Source organism: Ooceraea biroi, chromosome 9, assembly GCF_003672135.1.
Source record: "Ooceraea biroi isolate clonal line C1 chromosome 9, Obir_v5.4, whole genome shotgun sequence".
Classification (NCBI taxonomy): Eukaryota; Metazoa; Arthropoda; class Insecta; order Hymenoptera; family Formicidae; genus Ooceraea; species Ooceraea biroi.
In genome coordinates, this window is record NC_039514.1 from 4,983,290 (window position 1) to 5,008,221 (window position 24,932).

The window sequence follows — 24,932 nt, forward strand, 5'->3', positions numbered from 1 at the left end:
TTCCCACTGTCTGTCGAATCCAGAACCACGAACGCGGACGTGGTGGGTAAGCGGTTCCATTTTTTATTTTTTTAATTGTTTATATCTTTGTATACTTTTTTATCTTTACCCAAAAGTTCGTAAAAACGTCAATTAATTACATTACCTTAAAAATTAAAAATTTTTAAAAGCGTAAAAAAATTTTTTAAATATTTAAAAAATAAAAAAATAAAATCTAAAAAATATAAACAATTAAAAAAATGGAACCGCTTACCCACCACGTCCGCGTTTGTGGTTTTGGATTCGACAGAGAGTGGGAAAAACTGATAATAATTGGATAAATATGCCGATGACGGGAGCCAGCCCCGATGACCTTGACCTTGACATATATAGTTAAGGTCACCCTTCTGAATGACCTTCAAAAGGTTTTAGCCGTCGCTCATTGTTTATTAAAAAGTTATTAACAAAAGAAGTTTAACGATTTTGCAGGAATTTGCAGCTGTCCACGTGAAGTAAGGACTTGAAGTTGACATATATTACAGAGGTCACCTCTCCGAATAACCCGCACTAAATTTCAATCGTGGATTGTTGTTTATTAAAAAGTTATTAACAAAAGAAGTTTCGAAAGTATAGCAGTTATTTTGAATGTTGAAAACCTAAACACCCATAATACAGCATATAAGCTTCCAGTTTTATTGCAGGAATGTTGCAACATTACAAGTTGCAATGTAATTTTGCAGAGATATTACAGAGATATACAATTGCAATATTGCACAGAAATGACCCTGCAAAGTTGTATGCGTTTTCGCTCCGCACCACTAGGTGGTGCATATGTCGAGTTCTTACTCGACGTTAAGATTTAGCTTCACAGTTATATAAGTACGTGCCTTGGCATGATAATAATTTTTCTGAGAATTTTTTGCACTTGTGGCAGAGGTTCCCATGGACAACGTCCACGCACACCGCAAGCATCTAAAGTCATTAAATTTGCCCATTTAATCATAATTAAGTATTAGCTAAAAAACAGATTACTTTATAAAATTGGACAAATATAAATTACTTTCTTTTACTATACTATTATATTTTTTGCAATGTTTCTGGGAGCACACATTTCAATGTTGCTGCAATGTTTCATTGCAATGTTTCTTAGGGTGGACATTTCAACGTTACTGCAATGTTGCAGCAACATTGCAGAGACATTTCACAACTTCCATGCAATATTGCAGTCATTCAATGTAAGATTTCTGCAACGTTTCTGCAATCTTTCGGTGCTGTATGGGCAGTTAAATACAAAGTACTCTCTGCTTTAACCTAACCTAACCAGGTTAACCAGATTCTTCTTTTGTTAATAGCTTTTTAATAAACAACCTAACTAGGTTAGGTTAGGTTAGGTTAGGGTAGGTTAAAGCACCCCTCAGGGGTCCAGCCGTCTGGCTCGGACGGCTGGATACGGGTCTTAGCGAACCCGGGGGCACCCGAGCTACCTCAGGGGTCCGGCCGTCTTCGCCCGGACGGTTGGATGCGGGACTGGCAAACTTGAGGTTCCCCAGCTACCTCAGGGGCTGCATGACTCGCTCTGCAGTACAGGTCTGGTCAACCCGAGGTTCCCAAGCTACCTCAGGGGCTGCACGACTCGCTCTGCAGTACGGGTTTTGGCGAACCCGAGGTTCCCGAGCCTCTGGCAGCTTGCCGCCGGGGAGGACGGCCCGTCGGGGTTCGGATTCGTGGCGAGGTTCTGCGGGAAGGCCTCGGCGGGCCAAAGAGGGGTCGGAGGAGGACGGGCCCGCCCCGAACATCTGGGCGGGCGAGGGCCCCGGGCGGGACCTCTGTCCGGCAGGGTGGGGAGAAATCCAGGGGGGTCTGTTGACCCGCGGACCCTCCCCCCCCGTCAACCCATGCCGCTGGACATGGGCCCTGGAGGGCACAAGTTGGGAGGAGGAGGAGGGCGGCCGCCGGAGGAAACAATGATGGCGGTCGCTCTCCCACCCCCGGGCATCCGGTGTAGGGCGGCGGGGGCAGCGGAGTTCTGCCCTAACAAGTGCGGGCCCAGAGGAGGGACCGGACCCATGGAGGATGGGTCGGCGGGGGCGTGCCCCGGCGGGGGGCCGCGGCGGGGGGGGGGGGGTGTCCGCGGGGCATGTGCCCGGATGCATCCCCGACGCGTTACGGGGTAGGCCGCCTGGGGGTGGCGGTGGAGTGGCGCCCAAGGGGGGGGGCCGCCGCGTTGGGTGTCGCCTGGGACAGCATGGGGACCGGGCCGAGAAGTACAGGCACGGGCCTTCCTCTCTGCTGCACCCGGGCGTTCCCCCTGGTCGCGGCGGCCTCGCCTTTGGTGGCGCCGGCGTGGGCCCGGTGATCCAGGGGACGGTTCGCTGGGCTCATGCAGGGAGGGAAACTCGGGCGGGTGACAGGGTGCCTTTATCCAAGCATCCTGGGGGGCGTGTCTGCGGGGTACGCGGACCGCCCTCACGCCGTGACGGCGTGGCATAGGCCCGGGCGCGGGGTTCACCCGTCGGAGTTAGCGCGGCAGTGGCGCGCCACTGCTCGCGCGCACAGTGGTCCTCGGGTGGAGGCTGGGAGGCGGGACTCGGGAGGGAGGGCGGGAAGACCTCCCTCCGGAGGCGGAGGGAAGGGCCCCAACTCAGGGAATTGGGGCGGAAGGCGCAGTGACCCCTGTTGGGGGCAGAGTGTCGGCGGGGCATTTGCCCGGGCTCTCGGGTGATAGGTCGTCGGGGCATTTGTCCAGGCCATCATCGTCGCGGGGTCCCAGGACTCTGCGACTCTCAACGGGGAGTATTTGGGATGGGTGGGCGAGGGCTGACTTGGGAGTGTCAGCTCTCGCCTTAAAACCTCCCCTCAACAGAAGGGGGAGGTCCTCGCGGAGTGGTGGTCTGCCACACTCCGTGGGTGGGGTTAGGGCCCGAAAGGGCAGCGCACCGGCGCTAGGGATTGTACACCGGGCAAGTGGGGCGAGGACGAAGTGTCGTTTGGCCGATCCCTCGCCTCATACAGCCAGGATTGGCAGACGGAGGTAGGTTTAGTGAGTAAGAGTCTCACACTCTTCCCGCGTTCCGCCCAACGAGCGCGGGGGGCCCATGACGGGTTCCTTCTCCTAAAAAAAAGGTTAAGGGGGTACATACATCTAGATGGGTCAAAAATAGCCCTATATTCACGAATTGTTTTCTCAGGAAGTATTAAGATTATCGAAGCGAGGTTTTGCCAATATCTTATATATAGTTTTATTGCAAAAATGGCCAAGGCGAATTTAAAAATAATGAATAATAGTCGAGATGCAGCCGTTGGCGTCAGACGTGTCCATTGGTCTCCCGTTTTGCGGTACCCACTGCACATTCCATACGGTTCATCTGAAGCAAAAATTGACAAAAGTTTCTTAAAATATATAAAAAAATGTAGTCCTTGTCGTATCCGATTTTAAAACTTCGCATTTGTTGCAAAGTTCTGCTTATCTGAATTAAGAATACGAATTTTCGCCCAAAAATGCGATTGTTTTTTGGCTACAAAAAAGAAACGAAGGCTTATAAAAAAACCGTATGACAAAGACTACATATTTTTATGCTAAATACATATTTAAAAAAAAGTAGAAAAAGAATTATCTCGATCCATCGAGTCAGCTTCGAGATATTTTGGGTACCGATTTTGAAAACACGGTTTCGAGAAAAACGCGTGCGACTGACTTTCTCCCGCGCTTCCAGCCCGAGGATGATGCGCATACGAATCTCTGCACCGCGTTCCCACGTGCGTCCTATCGAAGAATTTGCTCAGGGAACGGTATTCCCGGGGATAATTCGTTATCTAAACGAGATTCACGGTGCTAGGTCTTTCTCAAAAAAAATGGGAAGAGAGATCGAGCCGAATGGGCCTCGAAGCCACGGAGAGGCGTTTAGAATATACCTGAAATATCGAGACAGATTTCCAAAATTTATCGAGTGTCAAGCATAGACTTTTTTCTCGTTTGGAGTATATTTGAAATATATTTATTAGGAGTGTGATTTAGTTTTGAGGGTTTTGCAACAGATGGCTGTAGTGTCAGTTTGTTCCAATAGCTGTTTCCGATAACTGTTGTTTCTTGCAGTGTTGACATTATCCATGACATTTAGTAGCATTATAGCAATAGATGCAATAACAGTCGTGTTTATATCATCGTAAAAATGCAACTTCCGAAAGCTCTTTAGCATTTTCGACATGCGTTGCTTTTGTTTTTTAATCAAAAGAAAACTGCAGCTGAGGGTTATAGAATTCTTGTGGAAACTTATGGTGATTCTGCCCCATCAATTAAGACGTGGAATACTGGTTTAGACGCTTTAAAAGTGGTGATACTGATGTGAAGGACAAAGAACGCTCGGGACAACCAAGAAAGCTTGAAAATGCAGATTTGCAAGCATTATTGCACGAAAATCCAACAGAATCCACTTCAGAACTTGCCAGAGCATTAAATGTTGATCGTACAACAGTTACCAAACATTTACATGAAATGGGAAAAATTCAGAAAGAAGGGAGATAGGTTCGACATCAATTATCGGAAAGTGCCATTTGAACATTTGCATTTCGTTGATCGCCAGGCAAAAAAAGAAGAGTCTTTTGTCTCGGATTGTTACTGGGGATGAAAAGTGGATCTATTTTGATAAACGCAGAAAATCATGGGTGGATCCAGGCGAACCATCAACATCCACTCCGAGACGCAATATTCATGGTTCAAAAGTAATGCTCTGTATTTGGTGGGATAGTGTACTATGAGCTGTTAAATCCGCATGAGACTGTCACGGCTGATCGTTATCGACACCAATTGTACAAGTTGAAGCAAGCCTTGGACTAAAAACGACCACCAATTGCAAGTAAACGACGGAAAGTGATTCTTCTTCGTGACAACGCTCGACCTGACGTTGCGTTATCAGTGAAAGAAACACTATTAGAGCTTGAATGGCAAGTCTTACCGCACCCCGCGTATTCTCCGGACATCGCTCCATGCGATTATTATTTGTTCCGGTCGATGCAACACGCTTTAGAGGATACACACTTTCATAATTTGGAAGAAGTGCGAAAATTCGTCGACGAATGGATCAACTGAAAAGAAGAGTGATTTTATCGTGGTGGAATCGATCTCTTGCCAGAAAGATGGGAAAAAGTTATAGAAAACGAAGGAAAATATTTTGATTAAGGTATTCATTATCATATTTAAATACATGCGTTTTTGAGCAAAAAAACCCTCAAAACTAAATCACACCCCTAATATATTCTTATAAGATATCTTCTAAAACTATCAGAAAGACATTGTTATAACGTCTTTAAGACGTCTTATGACCCGATTTATGACGTCTTAGGAATGTCTTTTTTAACGTCTTTGAGACGTCTTTTTTGACGTCTTTGAGATGTCTTTTTTGACGTCTTTGAGACGTCTTTTTTTACGTCTTTGAGACGCCTTTTTTTACGTCTTATGGATGTCTTATGTTTTGTAATATGACATTTTTATATGACGTCTTTGAGACGTTTTATATAAGAATAATAATAGATTAAATTTGTTTGATTTTAAATAAAACAATATTATATTTATACGTCTTTTTATTTCAATATAACTAAAATAATAATAATTATTATAATTCTTATTATATACCCAGTAAGCAAAATGATAACATTATGCCAGCAAAATGTCAACAAATGCAGTCACATCTTTGCAGCAGATTCATATCCCACTGCGTCCACATTAAGCTTAGTTTCTTCCAGCATGACTTGCTAACACGACAGAACGATAAAAACACATCAATATTAGAGCATATACTTTCTTCGAAATATTACAGCAAAACTTCAGCAGAACTTGAGCATATTATACTGTCAAAATTTGATGGCAAAAGCATAGCTAAACTAAAGCATACCATACCATCAAGCATGACAGCAAAAGCGTAACAAAAGTCGAGTATATCGTGCTGGCAGAACGTGACAGCAAAAACACAGCAAGACTCGAGCATATCATCTCACGAAGAAGTGACTGCCAAACCGTAGCAAAATTCGAGCACATCGTGCTATCAAATATAGAATATGTGTTTTCGCTCCGCACCGCCACCAAACAGGTGCTGATGTGCGACTTGTAACATGTGACCAAGGTACATGTAATCAAAGTGCCTATGCTCAACTCGGTGTTCATTCCACACAGCCATTTTTCATACATAAAGAAAAGAAATATTACGCTTCCTTTGATTTCCCACATCTGATAAAAAGATTAGCAAGTTTCTTCAGAACGCATGGAAATATTTATTGCGATGGAAATGTAATCGCATCATACTCTGATTTTGAAAGGACATAGTCCATCGACAATTCCACAAAAGGAGGTTCTAATCTATTATCCCACATTACAGAAGTGCACATTCGTCCGAATAGTTTCGAAGCTATGAATGTTAAAAGAGCATTTCAATTGTTCAGTCATACTTTTGCAGCAGCAATAAAAACCGCCGGTCACGAACAGGAATTAAATACAAGTACATGGGAAGCTACAGCAGATTTTGCAGAATACATGAATAATGTTATCGATGCTTGCATTTCTTATAGTCTGAAAATACAATTTGGTGGAAAACGATCATTATCCTCTAAAAATCCATATCTTGTAATTTTATTAACAAAATTTGCGGAATGGTGCTCAAGGTGGTCAAAATCAGCAGAAACAATAATTCAAGTGCCTTGTTTCAAAGGCTTTGTTATAACTATAAAGTCTATTCTTGCACTTTATAAGGAACTCATAACTGACAATGAAAATTTTGAACTAACAACAGGATTATGCAATCAGGATTCTGTGGAGCATTTATTTTCTAAACCGCGACAACGCGGAGGATTTAATCCTAATCCTACGGCAAGAATGGTACGACTTTCTATCAGGCACATACTTTCAACAGGATATATTCAAACGAGTGACAAAGGCAATGTACAATGCCCAGAAACAGAGACTCTTATTACTCGACCAAGTAAACTTACTAAGACGTTAGAATACATACAGTACTACTGTAGAATGTGATGTAGATGAGGACAATGAATTATTTATGGAAGATGTAAATATAATGGAAGAATATTTTGATATCGGAAATGAGGAACACAGTAGTTACAATGAGAATGCTATAGCATACTTTGCTGGATTTGTGGCCCGACGAAATATTGAAAAAAGGAGATGTGATAAATGCCGTAATGTTATGGTCAAAACGCCAATGTACAGTGGGCCAGGAACCATGGTTCGGTAGCCAAAAGTCTAAAATTTATAGGATATTGATAGGATTTGCGTAACACTCGTTTTATAAAGGTGTTTTGAGTTACTGATTTCAAATATGTTATTTAAATTTAAAAATTCAAAATGGTGAATTCAATATGACGACTAAAATATTAAAAACGTCGGATTTATATGCTGCTTTTTGGGGAGGAAGTGTTATGAGTCGCTGATTAGAATTACGGATTTATATGCTGCTTTTTTGGGAGGGAGTGTTATGAGTCGCTGATTAGAATTATGAAGTAAAAATCCTAAAATTCAAAATGGCGGATGCAATATGGTGACCAAAATGATTTAAAAATATTTAAAAACGGAATTCTGTATGTAAAAACAATTGTTATACCTGTATTTGGCCTATACCAGAGCTTGTCATAATGAGATTACACTACGATTATAGACCACAATGAAATTTTCGGTATTTTTAAATGAGTTCCCCTCGCCTCTTATGTCTCGGGGTGCTTTCTGAGTGAGTTCCCCTGGCCTCTCACGTTAAATGAATCTCTTCATCATCATCTGATAATTCAATATTGTTTAAAATCTCAAATGTTTGAGAGATACCTGGCAACTCAATTGTTTCGTTATCGCTTTCTATGTTAGGGTTATACTCTTCATTTTCTTGAGGAATTGCAAGTAAATTTCTCACTTCCTGACTAAGTTTTAATACTTTTTTCTTTTTATGTCGGGATTCAAGACTTATGGAACTGTTCAGACTTTTATCAATAATTACAACTGCGATTTTCTTTATCATCTTAATTTTTGCATGTACATATTCCTTTCATCGATTCTAAGCCTCAAAATAAGAACTTGTTATGAAGCGAATCGAAGACAAACACGCGTTCGTCTTTCCCCGCTACCGAATCCGACACCGGCTAGCTTCCGAATCAGCTGATCATTGTCATTAGAGCATCGCGAGTCGAGTCGATCGGACTTAAAGCCACAGTGTATCTCTTACGAAGTTTCTTTGCTGTTAAAACGCGCTTTCGACGTGTTACAATAAAGCCTTTGTTAATCATACATTCAAAGTTCATTTCACATCGTCCGCTCTTTCACTTATTCAGCTTTACGGTCTTCCTTCGCTTCTCGCCGTGTTGCACCAAGGTGGATCGAGTAACCGAAAGTGCAATTCGTCGGCAACGATTGAAGAACCAAGCACATTTGTGGTCCTTCGAGCCGGATCTTCTTTGTCGCTTCTTTCTCACAGTGTCCATTCTAGTGCTATCTATGTTTCGACCTCCTGGTTGCTGAGATTGAACTCCACGAGGGTCCGCCTGGTCGTCCGTTGTAAGAAGGGGTTCAGCGTCGAAATCTGTAAGCCACATTCTGTCAATCGTTATTCTTTGCCATTCCAAGTAATTATCATTATCGGTGTCAGCTCATTACTCACTCGACCTTTCGAAGTTTTTCACCATGCCAACCGTCACTTCTGTTGTCGAGAAACAACAAGATCTCTTCGGTCGAATAGCTCGGGCTTACACAAATACAAAAAAACTTGGACAAGAGAAACTAAACAAGTTTACATTAACCGCGCGAATCCACCAGCTCGACTCAGACTGGAATAAATTTCAATCGAACCACGATAAATTAGTCGAATCTATTACGGACGAACAACGCTCACTTGACTATTTCTCAAAAGATTTATATGCAACTTGTGAGGAATCTTACTTCGACTCTAAATCGAATCTTCTTCAATTGCAAGACTCATTCGCTGAGCCGAAACCAGACGCACTCAACACTAGTCAATCGACCTGCTGTTCCGGATCTAGTCGCGCTTTGCCGAAATCAGCTTACCGAAATCACGGCAACATTGATCTCTCTCCCGTGGAAAAATTGCATTATCTACGAAGCCAGGTTTCGAGTGAAGCGTCGCGACTCATTGCAAATATATCGATTACGTCTGATAACTTTCCTCGCGCATGGGAATCGCTCACTTCGCGATACGAAAATAAGCGCGCTATTGTTTCTTCGAACCTTGATCGAATCTTCGACTTGAAACCGCTCACGCAAGCTACAAGTAGCGATCTCAAGCACCTTCTTTCTACGATCAAGGAATCTCTCGGGTCTCTAGCTGCTCTCCACGTTCCCGTTGAAAGCTGGGACTCGATTCTCGTCCACTTCGTCACTCGAAGATTGGACCCTACCATTCTCGAAGCATGGGAAATTCACCTCGGTGAGTCCACGGAGCTAGCTACATTCTCTCAACTGGAGGTCTTTCTCGAAGGGCGCATTCGCGCTCTCGAGGCTATCAGTTCTCGCAATTCCGCCTCCAAGTTAACTGCTCCGAAAGCAGGCTCAAAATCTAAGCCTGTTCGTATTCACTCAGCTGCAATAACCAAATCGGGATGCTCCTGTTGCTCAGCTTCGCACTATATCGCCTCATGCTCAGAGTTTGCGTCCAAATCTCTTGACGATCGTCGGAAATTCGTTGAGACAAAAAATCTGTGCTTCAACTGCCTCGGAAATCATCGTCTTGCAGATTGTCGCTGTCTCAAACGATGTCGCCTGTGCAAGGCTCAACATCATACTCTGCTTCATCGGGAGACAACATTCACACCATCAGGTCCATTTCTTTCATCATCGAGTTCGCCTTCCTCTTCAGTAGTAAGTGTCGAGAAACCAACCGCCGTAGCTCACTTCGTTTCATCTGGAGTCGATCATTCCGAGCGACAAACTCTGCTCGCCACAGCTCAGGTTCGTCTCTTGGTTGATGAATCACGAAGTCTCGTAATTCGCGCACTCTTGGATCAGGGTTCAGAAATCTCATTGATTCGTGAATCTATCGTTCAATTAATGCGTCTTTCGCGCAGTCGATCGTCGCTGAACATCGCTGGAGTCGGTGCTCACAAAGTCGGATCTGTCCGGGGAGTGGTTTCCGTGCAACTTCAGTCGTGTGTCGACCCATCATCAGTCTTTACGGCAACTGCTTATATCCTACCTCAGTTGACAGGTAAAATACCATCGGAGCCAATCAACACTTCTTCATGGGACCATCTTGAGGGACTACCATTCGCCGATCCAGACTTTGCGACGCCAGCTCAGATAGATATCATCCTCGGAGCTGACATCTATGGACATCTTCTTCGTGATGAGCTCCGCAAGGGACCATCCAATGCTCCTGTCGCTCAGCACACTACACTTGGTTGGATCGTCTCCGGATCAACCTCCAAAAATACAGCCAAATCCACCAAGTGACGACCGTATCGCTTTCCTCCGACGAAGAACTTAGTCTCAATGACTCCTTGCAAAGGTTCTGGACTCAGGAGGACATTCCGTCATCGACTCACGCGAGGCTCAACGCAGATGAACAAGCGTGCGAAGAGCACTTTCGCACAACTCACTCTCGTGATCCAACTGGACGCTATATTGTCAGGCTGCCGTTCCGGTCTGATATCGGATGCCTGGGGGATACTCGCCAGGCTGCGGAGCAATCCATGCGACGAGTACAGCGACAGATCGTCATCAACAACACCTTTGGTCAACTATACAAGAACTTCATGGCGGAGTACGCTAGTTTACGGCACATGCAACGCTGCACCGTCCCACCGACGTACAATCCGCCTCTGTATATCTGCCACATCACGGAGTTCTTCGTCAACAAAGCACTACAACCAAACTGCGAGTTGTTTTTAACGGATCATACCGCACAAAGTCTGGATACTCACTCAACGACTGCCTTCACACTGGTCCAAAGCTTCAACAGGATCTCGACGCCGTTCTGCTCCGTTGGCGTGTCCATCCATACGTGTTCGCAGCTGATATCGAAAAAATGTATCGGCAGATTCTCGTTCACCCTGACGATCAACCAGCTCAAAAGATCATTTGGAGTGAAGCGGGGCCTCCGCTCGAATATCTTCTTTGCACGGTCGCCTTCGGTTTAGCATGTTCGCCATTCTTAGCAATACGTGTTCTTTTACAACTTGCTGACGATGAGGAACATGGCTTTCCACAAGCAGCTCAGATCTTACGTGATGATATGTACGTTGACGATGTGCTTTCAGGTGCTGACACCCCAGAACGCGCGGCTGACAAAGCCAAGCAGTTAGCACAGTTACTCATAGCGGGCGGCTTTCCGTTGCAGAAGTGGTCCACCAACGATCGCACCATACTTGCCAATATTCACGAATCTTCGCAACTTGATTTTTCGAACCGAGAATTCAACGCAGAGGCTAGAACTCTCGGACTCATATGGAATCCAAACTCAGACACGTTCCGATTCAAGGTCAGTGCTGTTGTCTCTTCTTCTTCTATCACGAAGCGCACAATTCTGTCTCGTATCTCTCAGCTCTTTGATCCTCTTGGTTGGCTCTCGCCCATCACTCTCGTTGGGAAAATGCTCATTCAGCAGCTCTGGAAGGACCAGCTCGAATGGGATGACCCCGTTCCAGCCGCAATTTCGCAGAAATGGGTGAGCTTCGCCGACAATCTCACGACCGTGGAGTCGTACTCCATTCCGAGGTGGCTTCATACGCACTCAGACTCGCAGGCCATTGAAATCCATGGCTTCTCCGACGCGTCACACGACGCTCTCGGGGCTGTCGTCTACCTTCGCTCATTCTCTGAGTTTTCAGATGTTAATATCACTTTACTCGTGGCAAAAAGCAAAGTAGCTCCACTCAAAAAACAGACGATTCCTCGACTTGAGTTATCCGCTGCGATGCTGCTGGCTCGTCTGATCTCTTGCATCCGCAAAATACTCCTCAAGTATCAATCTGTTCCAGTGCATCTTTGGCTTGACTCTAGCGTTAGTCTCGCGTGGATTAGAGGTCAGCCATCACAATGGGCAGAATTTGTCGCAAATCGGGTCGCTGTAATTCAGGAGCTTGTTCCAGATGCAAAATGGCACCACGTCGCTGGAACCGATAATCCAGCCGACTGCGCATCCAGGGGACTTCTGCCACTTCAACTTCTCAATCATGAGCTCTGGTGGCACGGACCTGCCTGGCTGAAACAACCGTCTGTGATGTGGCCGACAACCGTGCCCGCTCTCGACGTTACGGTCGATCTAGAGCATCGACGCTCTCGCTGCACGATGATCAACATCGCACTCAAGTCAACCTGGGACCTGATCGATCGGTATTCGCAGCTCAATCGGCTGCTGCGTATCACTGCCTGGCTTAAGCGCTGTGTTTCTCGGTTCAGAAGCAATCCACATCCATCAAATCCGCATGCACTTACGCCTGAGGAAATTCACGAGTCGCTACTTTTCTGGATCAAAGAAACTCAAAGTCGCTACTTCGCCAATGAGTTGCACGCCGTCTCAAAGGGTACCCCACTCCCTCGCTCGAATCCATTATCAAAACTGACTCCTATTTTAGGTCAAGATGGTATTCTCCGAGTTGGTGGACGACTCAACCATTCACTGCTGGATCCAGATGCTAAGCATCCTGCCATTCTACCTCGAGAGTGCTCATTCTCTCGCCTCGTCATCTCAGACGTGCATCATCGAACTCTTCATGGCGGGGTGCAACTTATGCTAGCCACGCTCCGCCGGCAATATTGGATTCTGGGTGGTCGCTCTCCTATCAGCTCGTTCGTTCGACGATGCGTTCGCTGCTCTCGCTACCGTGCAGTCGCAGCACGAGAACTTATGGGCCAGCTTCCTTCTTCTCGGGTTACACCGGCACGACCGTTCCTCAATTCGGGTGTCGACTATGCTGGGCCGTTCACGTTGCGCACATGGCGTGGACGCTCCGCTCGTCAGTATAAAGGTTATCTCGTTGTATTTGTCTGCTTTTCATCTTCAGCAATACACCTAGAGCTTGCCACAGACTACACCACTCAAGGCTTTCTCGCTGCGTGCAAACGCTTCACCGGACGCCGAGGCTTGTGTCAAACGATAACGAGCGATTGCGGAACCAATCTTGTTGGAGCCAATGCCGAATTGCGACGAATGTTCTCCGCAGCCTCCAAGGAGCTAGCTGATCTTGCACACGTTCTCGCTGCTGATGGCACGGCTTGGAAATTTAATCCGCCTGGAGCGCCTCATTTCGGCGGCAAGTGGGAGGCCGCGGTGAAGTCAACCAAGTTCCATCTTCGTCGTATCATTGAAGACGCCGTTCTGACATACGAGGAGTTCAACACGCTGCTAACACAAATTGAGGCAGTACTCAATTCCAGGCCTCTCTGTGCATTATCGGAAGATCCTGACGACCTGGACGTGCTGACACCTGCGCACTTTCTCATTGGGGCACCGCTGGCAGTAGTTCCTGAGCCAATTTTAATCGACGTTCCCGTCTCTCGACTCTCACGCTGGCAATTGCTGCGCCAGTTCATTGACCGATTCTGGAAGAGATGGTCGGCAGAGTATCTTCACCATCTCCAAACTCGTAACAAATGGCACCAGCCCGAACGCCATGTCAAAACGGGGGATCTTGTTCTCGTCGTCGACGAGCGCACACCGCCAAGCAAGTGGCCTCTGGCAAGAGTCATCGCCGTTCATCCCGGCGCGGATGGCCTTGTCCGGGTGGTTTCGGTGCGCACGTCGACGTCGACATACAAACGCCCCATCACCAAACTTTGTCCGCTTTACGTGTCATAAAATTACTCTCTATTATTTCGCTGTTCTTTGGGTTTGTCGTGTTCGGTCACACTTGCAAATAGTCTCGTCGTAATCGTAATTCACGCGTGCGTTCATTATCCTCGCTGATTATATCATTAGTTCTTCGTCCATTATCAGCGGCGTCATCGCCCCTGAAGCGGGCGGTAATGTTCAGACTTTTATCAATAATTACAACTGCGATTTTCTTTATCATCTTAATTTTTGCATGTACATATTCCTTTCATCGATTCTAAGCCTCAAAATAAGAACTTGTTATGAAGCGAATCGAAGACAAACACGCGTTCGTCTTTCCCCGCTACCGAATCCGACACCGGCTAGCTTCCGAATCAGCTGATCATTGTCATTAGAGCATCGCGAGTCGAGTCGATCGGACTTAAAGCCACAGTGTATCTCTTACGAAGTTTCTTTGCTGTTAAAACGCGCTTTCGACGTGTTACAATAAAGCCTTTGTTAATCATACATTCAAAGTTCATTTCACATCGTCCGCTCTTTCACTTATTCAGCTTTACGGTCTTCCTTTGCTTCTCGCCGTGTTGCACCAAGGTGGATCGAGTAGCCGAAAGTGCAATTCGTCGGCAACGATTGAAGAACCAAGCACAGGAACAAATAATTAGATCCGTGCTATCCATAGCTCTGTAAAACATGTCTTCTATGTTTGCTTTGCGACTAAAAGTTCTGCAGTGAGATAACCTGTAATTTTTATAATCTTTATTCCGAGATTCGGAAGCTTCCTCGGCAAGCATACCTATTGGCAGAAGACTTGTTCTAATAACATCAGCACCATGCATAAGAATTTTATGTAATGTCGAAGGCATAGGAAACCAATTGTAGTTCATAACGTAGAGTTCGGCAGTCGTATCGCAAAATGTTTGAAATTTTTGTGGGTCAATTGGAAGATGGCAAGAGAGGGCGACTAAAATAGTTTTGAAATTATAGAGTAACTTAGGATTGAGATCAAGATATTCCGCAAGGAGTTCTAGTTTCTCGAAAGCCTTGCGTGCTGTATTGCCATCATTAGTATTACCAAAGCCTCCTGGTTTTGGCTTGTCCACTATTAGTGCCAACTTTTCCCAAAGACGACTTTGTACTTGCTTTTTTCTTTGTGCAAATTCTTCTTTATTCTTAGAACTTCTAATTTGCCACACTTTGATATTAATCCTGTAAGAAATGTGCAAACATGTTTCAAAGATTCTTATCCAGGAATGAAGTGGAGAGAGCCCGTAATGAAGAGATTTCGGATCTGGTAGAAAGATGCCCTTATCTTTGTTACTGAGTGTATTAAACATTTTAGGAGTTGCATGACACATTGGACAAGATTGCATCGACTTAGTATTTGTAATAATATTCAATATTTTGCCATCTATTAATGTAAGAAATAAAGAAAAATGGATACGAATACAATGATCTTCATCCAATTGAACTTCGAGAACTTCTAATCTGTCTATTTGACCCTCCACATTTTGTTTTTGTTTCAAAACAACATCTTTTGATTCTGTTGTATATTCTATTGTAAGAGGACGACAAGATCTTGGAGATTGAGATGCTTTATTATTCCATAATATAACATTGTTTGCTGTTGATAATCGTAATGGAATAATTGTGGTAATAAATAAATTTTGATCACTCTGCGGTATATTTTCCTCTGCCAATTTGTAGTTTTGCTTAAAACATGAAAAATTGGAGCTTCCATCAAATCCCCAAGAACACATCATTATTGCTTCTATTTTCATAACCCCTTCGTTTTGCATATATTGAACAATCACTTCTGCTTGTAACTTTATAATTCTTTCTGTAGTGTGTTTAAGCAGCGATTGAACAGTGGTCTCTGCTTTTTTTTCTGAAATAGAAACTGTTTCTTTTGGTGGCCTGCATTCTGCTTTAGCAGTTCTAACATCGTTATACGGTGGCCAAATATTTGCTCCGCATGATTTTGTTTCCAAACGCATATTTTGATATACTTCCTTAGAAAGCGATTTATCAAATAAGAACGCTAAAGCTTCTTGCGCAGTTTTCTTCCTTAATGAAATAGTTGGTTCATTCAATAATTTCCTTATTTTTTTTGGTGTTTCTGAACTTTCCAAACTTTTATCGAGAACGGTATACAAGTCTGTATTTGAAGATTGTTTCGCTGCATAACGACAAACCATTATCATTCTTACGGGATCATGTTTTAGCTCAGTACTAATTTTGGCAACTTCGCGACGTTTTGAACGATCAGATTTTTTAGCAAACTCAAGTACTGGGCGACCAAAATGGGAAGATGAAGCAGAATGTTGTGCCATGGAAAGAGGAATAGAAAAATCGGAATTCAGCCAGACAGCGTTGGTAGATTCAAATCTTTCTGACATTCTTTTCGCGGCTTGAAATTTCGCATTGCGTTTAGATTTGAGGGTCCGTATAGCGACTTTTAAAGATTCTAATTCTGATCTCGGGATGTTTTCAATATTCAAATTCAGTTTCGACACAATGTAAATAATAGTTGAATCTAGATCATTTGTCATTAGAAACTCAAGAATTTCTCTTTTAGTAAACTTCGCCATTATATGCACAATATAATTAGGGCTACAAGAAAAAAGAGTAAAAGGAAAGGAAAAATGATAGTTTTCAAGTTATGATAAAAAGCGAAGTAAATGCAAGCTGGAAAGCAAGTTAAAAGCAGAACGATACACGACGAGGCGCGGCCGCAATTGTTCTCTAGAGCGCGGAGCGGTACCGGTACGGTCAGGACCATAGACATGTACATACATAGACGTAGCATTGCCTACGCCCTTCTACGGCGTATCCCTCGATAAATGAATAATGACTGCAATAGAAACAGAGATTGTACGCATTCTCTCTCTCTTCGCGCGTGATAAACAAATGATACATAAATAAATTGCTATATTTGTACATAGCAACTAACAATGTACGCATACGCGAAAAGAGAAAGAGAGAGAGAGAGAAAATGCATACAATCTCTGTTTCTATCGCAGTCATATTACTCATCCAGGCACATGTTTTTAGCTGCATGCTCCGTCTATTCATATATGTCTACGATCAGAACTGATATTTGCCGCTCGGATACTGGCTCCGTTATTTGCAATTTTTAGCGTAATTTATGAAAATGGGCAAAAATGGGCACTTCTACCTTGAAGTACACATTATAAGGAACACACTGATATGTGTAATTTTTCGGGAACTAGAGGAACGCCGGAGAACGATCAAATCGCAGTAGATACTTTACTAAAGTACTAATTACTTGTAAACATCAATACTACTGAACTTAACTAAAAAGTACTTTGTTAAATACAATTATTATTTTTTGTACTTGTGTATGTCTAAGGATGAACGAGAAAAAGCAAACATTTTGAAATTAATGACAGATTTATAAATATATGAAATATTTGAAGGAAAAGTACGTGAGAACTTAAAATGCATTTTTATACTTTGCGTAACTGTCAACAGAGTGGGATTTCATTAAGTAGCAAATAACTTATGATATAAATACTTTAACTATTACAGATTACAATGGCCTAATACTTGAGTACAAATTTGAAAGTTAAAAAATTTGACTTTTGGCCATGGAATCAGGTCCCCTGGCCCACTGTGCAATGGACAAGTCAGCAGCAAATGAGAAGTACATAGAATTTCGAGAATATCCGAATGCTGATGAAGACGCTCCAAAAGTCACAAAATTAGTTCGACCGACAAATATATTTATAAACATCGTAATAATACAGTTATTAGCGTTTAATAAAACGTGGCAGCTTTACTGGTCATCCGCACACATTCTTGATAAAATTGTAATGGAAGGTATAAAAGAAACGAATAAAGTATATGCTGCATGGTTTGATGTTAATAACGAGTGTTATAATCATCGACTGCAAACATTAAAATATATGATTACCGTAAAAATATACTCTCGCACGAGATATAATAATCGTGCTGGAGAAAAGACAGATGCATCATGTAGAAAAGTGAAGATTTTGTCAAGTGCATAACAGTTGAGAACAAAACAAATCATTAGTAAAAAAAAAGTGAAAGGAATATATAAGACTTGGTAATCATCTTGAGTACCTTTAAGCATACGTTAAAAGAAAACGAAAGCACAATATTTAAGAAAGAAATGATTGAAAATAAATACAAACGTATAACAAACAAGTAAATGTACGAATATCAAAAGAATTTTGGAAACTAAAAAAGAAAAGAAGAAAAAATGAAAGAGAAGAAGAAAGACTAATATAAAGGAAAAATAAGGTAAAAAAATATAAGAAATTACGTAGAATACACATTATTCTTTTACTTTACTATATTTGCTTGTATCATGATCGACATTGTTTTCATAATGCCAAAATATCTTACATAATTTATAATACAGAGAATATTAATTGGTTGCAAACGTCGTTACATTTTAATAAATATTAATTTCAAATATAATAATAACAAAAATAAACGAATTTTTCAATTTCGTGGAAGATCGCGATCACAGTTGAAAGAATAGCATAAATCAAAGACTAGACAGGTTTTATCACGGATTAAAGGAAGGTTCGATGCGATCATGCTATGAAATTGCAAATTCGTAAGCATTTTTGTTATTAGCAATAATGTGATACAAGTAATAGTAGTATGCGAATGATGCGATGTAGTAGCGAGATTTGAAAGAAGGATTTTAATGTGATATAGATGTGAATCATTGGCATACAGTATTCTACAGATACAAAGGAAGGAGAAATTAATGAATACCTAGATGTATATGATATGAGTAAATTGAATAATTTACTCAAATAAGATAATAACAAAGAAAGAGATGTCCTGAAATATACATTGTGGAAGAAAGAGATATCAAAAGCTCATAACTGTTTATTGCAGTTATTAGTAGGAAATCTACATCAACCAGTGTAGATTTTCCCGTGATAAGACCTGCTAGTCTTAGATTTATGCAATTTTTTCAACTGTGATTGCGATCTTTGCGTCATGTTTATTTATGCCAATGACAACTATGTAGTTACAATTATTTAAGCAAAATGTAGTAAGAAAAATTATATAGTTATAATTTTCAGTAAAATGTTTGTATTCTTTATAAATATGTATTCTACGTAAACAATACTATTTTAATATAAACGTAATTATAACAAAATATTAAAAAATTATTATTTATATAAAAGTTATATACAGATATTTATAGTCTCAATAAAAATGTATTAACTGATAATGAATTTATAAACTTGTGCAATAATTTTTACCTTATGTGTAAAAAACAGTGGATTAGGCCTATTGGGGATACCACTATAAAAAAACGCACCATGCTATCTACCGCAAGGTGGTGGGGAAATAATAGCGCTACAACATTTTCCTACTGTGAGAAAAAATAATTCTTCCTCTCTTGCTTTTCCCCTTATACATATTACATTGACCAATCATAGTCGAATGTGAGAAGAATAATTTCTAACTTGGTGTATATTTCTTTATCTTTCGCCGAATTTTGCCAGAACTGTATATTGTTGCGATATGATCGGCTTGAGTGCCATTGGAATTGAAACCGCTGTAGGGGTTTTTTTCATACCATCCATTATACTAAAATTATATGTAAAGGTTGGTGACAAGTTGAAATTATTGTATTTCAATTATATTTTTGAAACAGGATCTTTACGTGACTGATACGCGAGCATTCGGCGACTGTCGATTAAAGGCGACAAGCATATGCTGAAAAGGTACACAATACAACTTACGTATTTTATTGTAATTATTATTATGTATAACTATGGATATTTTCATATACATTAATTATTACACGCGTTACAACTTGTATTTCATATAAAATGTAGAATAAAGTGTGATTGTCACAGCAGAGAGCGGCCAGGCCGCCGTTTACGCCCATATTTTTGCATTGAGAAATTTGAGAAATACAATACCGAATGTGAACTTACATTCCATTTAACATGCACATGATCTTTTTTCATAATGAAGAAAGATCATGTGCATGTTAAATGGAATGTAAGTTCACATTCGGTGTTGTATTTCTCAAATTTCTCAATGCAAAAATATGGACGTAAACGGCGGCCTGGCCGCTCTCAGGTCACAGTCTTAAACGTATTTTTGATTTCATTGGTTTCGTGGCATGCGCGCATATGCGCGCGTGGAAAAGGCGATCGCGCGACTTGTGGCGTGCCGCCAACGATCGTCGAACGTCGATCATTGTACTGCGTTGCGTCCTGCGTGTCCTGCGGTCCGAAATACTTTTGTGAGTATACATAATGTAATTGTACATTGTTAATAAGTGTATACTTGATGTTTATGCATGTCTAATAAGTGTTCTGAATTGTTGCAGAATTTGATAAAAGAATGGCAACGACGACGACGGTCCCGGCAACAGCGACGGCGGCCCCGGCGACGGCGACGGCAGCCCTGGCGACGACGATCACGGGCCCGGCAACGCCGACAGCGGCCCTGGCAACGCCGACGGCGGTCCCGGCGACGACGACGGCGGCCCCGGCGACAACGATCACGGGCCCGGCAACGCCGACGGCGGCCCCGGCAACGACGACGGCGGCCCCGGCAACGGCGACGACGGCCCCGGCGACGACGACAGCGGCCCCGGCGATAACGACGACCGATTCAATCGTATTAACCGTAAGTATAAAAATTGGTTACTTTTGTATTAGTAATGGCTGCATTCCGATAACCCAACAATTATAAACCAAGTTTCGGGCCGTAAACAGGGGGGAAGTAAGGAGTGCGCGGTGGACCTCGCTGCGCGGAAAATCAAACACCCATGTAGAATTAACAGTATGACAGATGTCATTATCTGTCAGACCCGTTAACTTTGACGATAAATAACTCGCTTTGCCGGATAGAGCAACAATTCTTTTCACCAGATTCTTTAAATTTGTGCAAAAATGCGTTGAATAAATTCATGGATATTTGAGGTGAGGTCCGTATTCTATATAATTACCATTGTGACGTAAATTATAATTCTTCAGTACTGGTACAAAAATTATTTTATGAAGGTAAATAACAGTGAATATCGGGACGCAGTCAATGTTAACACTTTAGTCGCACATAATCATATGTGATATGTACGCAAATAATCACATCTGATGTATGCGACACCGTTCGATAAAATGCAGTTAATACTGAAATTCGCGAAATGTTAATTTTATTAACGCTGTTTCACATATGTATATGTATTGAACGAAAATATCATACATGTTTTCTTATATGTATATTTCTTTGTTCTTACAGGCCGGAACATTTAACAGCATAATGGAGACCTTCCTCGCCGCAATGTGGCGAGGAAGAAGTCGAGGCAGGGGAAGAGGCAGAGGCAGAGGCAGAGGAAGAGGAAGAGGCAGAGGAAGGGGCAGAGGAAGGGGCAGAGGAAGGGGCAGAGGAAGGGACACAGAAGTAAATGCGTCAAAAGGGATAAACATTTATTATTATAATAAATAAATATATAAAAACAAATAAATAATATAAATAAATTATAGACATATTTTATTCTCCAAAATCCAAAATACTAAAACCTATTTCCTTCCCGAATTACATGTTTTATTGTAATGGACGAACGTTAAATTCTGTTCTGATAAATAAAAACGGAAAAATTATTTTCAAATTCTGTCAAAATTGTCCTTTATTAATTAGATAACACTTTAGTTTTTACTTTATTACATCACTTTATATTTTATTTATTTTATTACACAAATATCATTTCATTCTCTGTCGATAGTTTTATTTTATCTGTACCAAATTCATCATAATCATTATTTAATAACAATGATATTGATACAATATAATAATTATATGTATTTCATATTTTTCCCGAGAGTTTTTCATGTGCGCGTACACGTGCTAATACTCTTACAACAGTGTACAAAGAGAAAATCACGCGCATAATATGCGGAAAGAACTCGCTGCCGTGTTTCTCAATACGAGAATTAGGAGCGTAGCACGGACACACACCAAGTGGAAACTTTACCATCAGTGTCAGAAAATGGGCGTAGCACCGGCACGGATATTTTATCATTGGAAAATGGGTGTAGCGAAATAGTTCCAGCTTCGAAATGGGCGTAAGCAGGCGTATGGCGCTGCAATTAGTCTGGTAAAGCGTAAGAGGCAAAACGCTGGCGTGGCCCCTCTCAGGTTTCTCTCTGGTACAACCATGAGATGTTTGAAACTAATCACACAGCCGTATTAGTATCGTCTTAAGACTTAATATTTGGCACTAAACCGAATCAATGTTAATTGCCTTTGTTTAGGCCGATGGCCCATAGAATTTTTGTTACGCTTATGGCATTTTTAACACGTTTGATTGTATGTTAGATGTCACGGTAGATATAGTTTTTTAGTTGCCGAGAGAGGCGCTGAGTCAGTTAGTCGGTACGTTACCAAGTCACGTTTCGTACGGGCAATCACGCCTCAAAAAAGAGTTGAGTTTGTAAGACGCAAAATAAATCAAGATAAAAGGTAAAACTGTCTCGTTTTGTGATTCATCGATACAAGCAAGACCCAAAAGAGAAAATACGTGCCAAGCACCCGGCTAAACAAGAGCTGCAATAACAGCCTTATTCTCTTTCCTTTTTTCTTGTGGATGCGCCTCTCTCTTTCTCATGCACACCTGTGTGTATGTATGTGTGCGTGACATTAGAATTACGTGTAGAATAACTTCAACAATATTTGTAACATACAGGGTATGGCAAAAGTATGGAAACCCCTAAATGTTACGAAAACTATGCATTTTGGAGAAAACTGTTTCAGACAAAAGTTGTAGGGTTTCAAGTAACGCATTACACAGCAATATCAGTATGACCTTGAAGAGTATTGTCAAGGTCACATCAAGGTCATCTTCAATTTCTTAAATGAAAATCCCCATTTTTTATTGCATATTCTTGTAGCTTATCGCGAGAGCTTTCCAAAACACTATAATAAAGTTTTTTTATAAAGTATTTTGCGAGTTATGGAGGTTGAAAACTACGGTATCGCCGGCATCAGCATTATACATGGTAAACCGCATTGAGGTTGTACAGTCGATTTTCACTTTCGTGTGTGCACGCGCGCATGTGTGTGTAAAAGTATCGGCATGGGTGTGGATGTGTGGTGATTCATTGCGGAATAAATAAAGACTGAAGTCTGAAGGACGTTCCTCTTTTTAATGACTAAATCTTGTACTCCGTGGGTTTGAGCCTTTTCAGTACATTCTGAAAGTGGCTTCCATTGACTTCCTGACAGTATGCCAATCTATGATAGAACGCACAAATAGCTCTACGATTAAATTCAGCAAGTATTAAAGCTGCTTTATTCCTTATCCACAGCCTCAATTCTTGGATACTTTGAGGTTTTGTTTCGTAAACCTTACTCTTCAGGTAACCCCAAAAGTATTAATCAAGAGGACTGAGATCTGGTGACCGAGGTGGCCAATCTTCTTCTCCCTCATTTCGGTTCCTTCTTCCTATCCACCTTCGTGGGAAAACCTCATTTAAAATTCGACGTGGTCCTGCGCCACAATAAGGCGGAGCTCCATCATGCTGAAACTATATTTGCTCGAAGTTATTCGGAATAATATTTTGTATGGCTGGAATTATTTGATCTACAAGTAATCTCTCGTACATTTGAGCATTGAGATTTCCCTCCAAAAAGAACAGCCCTATCAAATAAGAAGTATCAATTATGCCACACCATACATTTACTTTTTATGGGTAGTGCGTGTTAATTTCCCGCAACCAATTTGGATTTTCATCTGACCAGAGGCGAAAATTTTGATTAACCTCTCCTGTCAACGTGAAGGTTGCCTCATCTGTGAAAACAATTTTATACAGAAAGTTGGGCGAGGCATCTAGTAGCTCCATCATTCTTGCACAGAAGCACATACGACGCTCAACATCTCCGTCTTGCAATTCTTGAACGTACTGCAGTTTATATGATGGATGTAATTTATTTCTTTTTAACATTCTGCGGACGGATCTGGGAGCAATGTTGTGAACTTGAGCTGCTTTATTAACAAACATATGGGGATTTTCAATAAAACTCTGCAGAACATCAAGTTGTTTATTCTCATTATTTGCAGATGATGGCCTGCCTGATCTAGAGCGATTTTTTACACTACCAGTTTCTTGAAAACGCTGTATTGTTTTCAAAACAGTGGATTTATTAATTTGACGATTCGGAAAAGTGTTGTTAAATAATCGACCTACTTCAGTGAACGATCGTTTCTTATCACCCCATCCACTCATCCCCATCCGTTCCTTAACACTATCATGAGGATAGTGATTCTTTCACGCTCCGACAATTCGTTAGCCATTTTTAGTCAAACGATTAATATTTAATTTATTAATTTCCGAACTAAAAAGTCAAAAGTTCTCAGCAGAAGCGGAGAGTGCTCTGCTCTGGACGCTATCACCCTGAATGATTATGCGCGAGAAAATAACACTCTACACCCTGGCGTTTGCGTTTTATACCCCGTCGGAGTATCAATAAGGGGCCAGTGGAGAAGGAGGGGGAGGGAAATGGAGAAGGGCAGGGAGGAGGAGGGAAGGAGAGGGCAGTTGGATCATTGGAAGCTTCTATTGGACCCTCAGGAAGGGATTCAATTCTCCCTGATTATTACTTTTAGGTAATGCTGATGCCGGTGATACAATAACTTTCAAGCTCCATAACTCGCAAAATGCTTCATGAAAAAAATACTTTATTATAATGTTTTGGAAAGCTCTCGCGATAAGCTACAAGAATATGCAATAAAAAATAAGGATTTTCATTTAAGAAATTGAAGATGACCTTCATGTAACCTTGACAACACGCTGCAAGGTCATACTGATATTGTTGTGTAATGTGTTACTTGAAACCCTACAACTTTTGTCTGAAATAGTTTTTTCTAAAATTCATAGTTTTCGTAAAATTTAGGGGTTTCCATACTTTTGTCATACCCTGTATATTTTATATGTTTCGGTGAATTTTGTTATGTAATTTAATTTAGATTGTAAGGAAATTATTATAATCTGTAGTGTAGATTATAAAGATTTAAATAATAAGATAATAACCATATTGATTTGATTTAGCAGCGCCAAGTATTAGCAGATGCTAATATAACTGTGTGATTGGTTTCAAACATTTTATGATTGTACTTAAGACGGTTTTAAATAAGAATCGACTATGAAATTATACTTG

At 41.7% G+C, this 24,932-nt stretch overlaps 1 pseudogene; it reads left to right on the forward strand.

Annotated features, from left to right (window-relative positions):
- The first annotated feature begins 6,565 nt into the window (after positions 1-6,565).
- Positions 6,566-18,795, forward strand: LOC113562602 (annotated as a pseudogene).
- The last annotated feature ends 6,137 nt before the right edge of the window (positions 18,796-24,932 follow it).